The sequence below is a fragment of the Bison bison genome, unplaced genomic scaffold (assembly GCF_000754665.1).
Source record: "Bison bison bison isolate TAMUID 2011002044 unplaced genomic scaffold, Bison_UMD1.0 scf7180017864379, whole genome shotgun sequence".
Taxonomy (NCBI): Eukaryota; Metazoa; Chordata; class Mammalia; order Artiodactyla; family Bovidae; genus Bison; species Bison bison.
The window spans coordinates 12,476,971-12,481,705 of record NW_011494951.1 but is presented as its reverse complement, the minus strand read 5'-3'; the positions used below and the strand labels follow the sequence as shown (position 1 = coordinate 12,481,705).

Sequence of the window (4,735 nt, the reverse complement as noted above, 5' to 3'; positions counted from 1 at the left end):
CATGTCCAGGTCTAACTGTTGCTTCCTGACCTGCATACAAATTTCTCAAGAGGCCGATCAGGTGGTCTGGTATTCCCATCTCTTTCAGAATTTTCCACCTTTTTTTGTGATCCACACAGTCAAAGGCTTTGGCATAGTCAATAAAGCAGAAGTAGATGTTTTTCTGGAACTCTCTTGCGTTTTCAATGATCCAGCGGATGTTGGCAATTTGATCTCTGGTTCCTCTGCCTTTTCTAAAACCAGCTTGAACATCAGGAAATTCACGGTTCACGTATTGCTGAAGCCTGGCTTGGAGAATTTTGAGCATTACTTTACTAGCATGTGAGATGAGTGCAATTGTGCAGTAGTTTGAGCATTCTTTGGCATTGCCTTTCTTTGGGATGGGAATGAAAACTGACCTTTTCCAGTCCTGTGGCCACTGCTGAGTTTTCCAAATTTGCTGGCATATTGAGTCTAGCACTTTCACAGCATCATCTTTCAGGATGTGGAATAGTTCAACTGGAATTCCATCACCTCCACTAGCTTTGTTTGTAGTGATGCTTTCTAAGTGCACATCAATAGATAAATATATAAAGACTATACAAATACAATGGAATACTACTCAACCATAGAAAAGAATGAAATTTTTTTATCATTTGCAGTAAGGTAGATAGACTTGGAGAGAACTATGCTAGCAAAATAAGTCAGACAGAGAAAGATAATATATATCTTTTATCAGAGAAAGATAATATATAATATGTATGCAAAATATACATCTGTATATATCACACATGTAAAATCTAAAAAATAAAACAAACTTGTTACTATTGTCATAGCCATATTCTGATTTAAATATATATATATATATACATACACACAATGCTATCCTCACAACTGGAATATTATATAGTAATGAATATGACTTTAACTCAACAATATGGTTATATCTTAATAACATATTGAATGAAAAGAAACAAATATCAGAGTATCTTTGAGACAATGCCTTTTAGATCAAAACCAACTAAAATTAAAAGCATATACTTTTCGTTCATGAGTATGCACCAAACAGAACTATCTTTTCAATAAATCAGATCAGATCAGTCGCTCAGTCGTGTCCGACTCTCTGCGACCCCATGAATCGCAGCACGCCAGGCCTCCCTGTCCATCACCAACTCCCGGAGTTCACTGAGACTAGACACAAAATTTGTAATAGTGATTAACTCAGATCACAGGAGATACAGAAGGAAACAAGAGAAAGAGTTGTTGTAAAAGTTAAGTTACTGTCATATTCTAGTTCTTATAGACTTGATGTATCTGCGTTGCACCCGGGGGGATAAAACAAGGATTCGGGAAAAAGGTTTCCTGTAAATCCAAAGTTTGAACCGTTTGAACCGTTTCCCTGCTGCGTGAGCTTTCATTTCGGGGTCTAGACTGAAATGTCCTAAAGGAGATCAGTCCTGGGTATTCATTGGAAGGACTGATGCTAAAGCTGAAACTCCAATACTTTGGCCACCTAATGCGAAGAGCTGACTCATATGAAAAGACCCTGATGCTGGGAAAGATTGAGGGCAGGAGGAGAAGGGGACGACAGAGGATGAGATGGTTGGATGGGGCATCACAGACTCAATGGACATGGGTTTGGGTAGACTCCTTAGTTATGGACAGGGAGGCCTGGCGTGCTGCGGTTCATGGGGTCGCAAAGAGTCGGACACGACTGAGCGACTGAACTGAACTGAGACTGAAATGGGCCCATTAAAAAGTTAAGGATGAGGCTCACATGAGATGTAAAGGCAAGCTTACTGCCACAGAAAGGAGAAAAAACATCCCCTCCAAGCTCCGAGAGCTCCAAGACTGGCGAAGACGCCTGGGAAATGGAGTCCCAGACCCTGAGGATACCCGAAGGCTTGTGGGAAGTGCAGTCCAAAGTCAGCCCGTCTCCTTCTGCGCAGCCTCAAAAGTCTCTGTGAAAGGAAGCCTTGAGAAGTCGTGCAGCGCCGTCCTTCCACCGGAAGTGTCCGATCGGAACCAGCCCTGTGGAAGAGGTGAGTCCGGGTCTGGGGACCCAGGTGTCCGGTCCTTTGTCTCCTTTAAACACCCAGTCCCTATCATGTTCCCTTCGGGATTGCAACAGCCCTGTGACACTCTGGGCCTGGGACCTTAGAGGAATCCCGAGGAAATGTGGAACTAGGTTTGGCGTTGGGAAAGCGTTTGCGCCGGCCTATATCTGGAATGGATAGGGGTTTCCATAGTTACCCCTCCGCGCGTGACGTCATCGTTGAGCGCTGCGAAGGCGTGGTCTGGGGGACTGCGGGCCTTCCGGCTGGCTGAGATTTTGGGGTCACTGGGAAAAGAAGTGGCCTGACCCAGTTGGGCGAGGCGGGGAAGGGTGGCATCTGTCTCGGGTCGACTGCGTTCTGCCAGAAGAAACTGTCCCAGGGTCCGCCCCAGACTCCTGCTCTCCTTCTGGGAGAAGTAACCCGCCTTTTTGTACGAAAAGTGGGACAGCTCCGGCATCCTCAAGAAATTTATTCACACAGTAAATATTTAGTATTTCCTGTGCATTTCCTGTGTGCTGGGGATGCCTAGAAACTAATATTGAAACGAGTATCGCGTTTTCGAATGAGAGACCAGACAGCAAAACAGGAAAGTTAGTTGGAAGACCGGAAAGTGCCTCAGTGTGAGAAACATAAGGGGCTGTGAGAGCCTTCGTCATTACGCACTGTGAATCCCCTGTTCCACTCTGTGACCTCTACTGGAGGTATAGCCCCCCACACCTCATACTTACAACTCATCGTACACACCCGGAAGCTACCCATCCAACAAGAACCTACTATTCATCCAGCAGGAAACCTCCACTTTACCAGTTCTCCAACGTAACTAATTACTCCTTACTCTCTTTACCAAACCTCCAATGTAACTAATTACTCCTTGAAGTGAAGTCAGTCAGTCGTGTCCGACTCTTAGCGACCCCATGGACTGTAGCGTACCAGGCTCCTCAGTTCACGGAATTTTCCAGGCAAGAGTACTGAAGTGGGTTGCCATTTCCTTCTCCAGGGGATCTTCCCAACCCAGAACGAACCCGGGTGTCCGGCAGGGCAGGCAGACACTTTACCGTCTGAGCCACCAGGGAAGCCTAAATTACTCCTTACTCTGTTGTAATATTTGTTTATATATTTACTTAGCTCCTCTAGGCTGCCGCCCCTGACCTCGGGCGTGGGGTAGTTCCCATCTATTTCTGCTTTATTGACTATGCCAAAGCCTTTAACTGTATGGATCACAATAAACTGTGGAAAATTCTGAAAGAGATGGGAATACCAGACCACCTGACCTGCCTCTTGAGAAACCTATATGCAGGTCAGGAAGCAACAGTTAGAACTGGACATGGAACAACAGACTGGTTCCAAATAGGAAAAGGAGTACGTTAAGGCTATATATTGTCACCCTGCTTATTTAACTTCTATGCAGAGTACATCATGAGAAACGCTGGACTGGAAGAAGTACAAGCTGGCATCCAGATTGCCGGGAGAAATACCAATAACCTCAGATATGCAGATGACACCACCCTTATGGCAGAAAGTGAAGAAAAATTAAAAAGCCTCTTGATGAAAGTGAAAGAGGGAAAAAAAAAAAGTGAAAGAGGAGAGTGAAAAAGTTGGCTTAAAGCTCAACATTCAGAAAACAAAGATCATGGCATCTGGTCCCATCACTTCATGGGAAATAGATGGGGAAACAGTGGAAACAGTGTCAGACTTTATTTTTTTGGGGGGCTCCAAAATCACTGCAGATGGTGAGTTCCAGCCATGAAATTAAAAGACGCTTACTCCTTGGAAGGAAAGTTATGACCAACCTAGATAGCATATTCAAAAGCAGATTACTTTGCCAACATACAAACATACATACAACATATAACATACATAGTCCATCTAGTCAAGGCTATGGTTTTTCCAGTAGTCATGTATGGATGTTAGAGTTGGACTGTGAAGAAAGCTGAGCACCTAAGAATTGATGCTTTTGAGCTGTGGTATTGGAGAAGACTCTTGAGAGTCCCTTGGACTGCAAGGAGATTTACCCAGTCCATTCTAAAGGAAATCAGTCCTGAGTGTTCTTTGGAAGGACTGATGCTAAGGCTGAAACTCCAATACTTTGGCCACCTCATGTGAAGAGTTGACTCATTGGAAAAGACTGATGCTGGGAGGGATTGGGGGCATGAGGAAAAGGGGATGACAGAGGATGAGATAGCTGGCTGGCATCACCGGCTCGGTGGACATGAGTTTTGGTGAACTCCGGGAGTTGGTGATGGACAGGGAGGCCTGGCATGCTGTGATTCATGGGGTCGCAAAGAGTCGGACACGACTGAGCAACTGAACTGAACTGAACTTGCTTAGCTAGTCTTTGTAACGCTCCTCCTACACAGTGATTGTAAAGCACTAGATGCTCAAAAAATGTTTACTAGTTTGAGGTTATTAAGACATTTGAAACCCAGCTTTAGGGAGAATATATAAAATCCTTGCAAATTAGATTATTTTTATCTAGAGTTGTGGGCTGTTTTAAGTGGATAAGAAGTGATTAAACATCTGAAGACAAAACTTTCAGCTATCTGAAGGGGTAACATATGTTGTAGAATGAGATAATGCCCATAAAGTATTAGGCCAGTTCAGTTCAGTTGCTCCGTCGTGTCCGACTCTTTGCGACCCCATGAATCACAGCACACCAGGCCTCCCTGTCCATCACCAACTCCCAGAGTTCACTCAAACTC

At 44.5% G+C, this 4,735-nt stretch overlaps 1 protein-coding gene across 1 annotated transcript in view; it reads left to right on the top strand.

Annotated features, from left to right (window-relative positions):
- The first annotated feature begins 1,950 nt into the window (after nucleotides 1-1,950).
- The window catches only part of ZNF165 (zinc finger protein 165), a 23,599-nt gene continuing 20,814 nt past the window's right edge, over nucleotides 1,951-4,735 (top strand). Inside the window, exon 1 of the mRNA XM_010857385.1 lies at nucleotides 1,951-2,021. The gene's annotated coding sequence lies outside the window, so the exon portion shown is untranslated. The remainder of the gene's footprint in view (nucleotides 2,022-4,735) is intronic.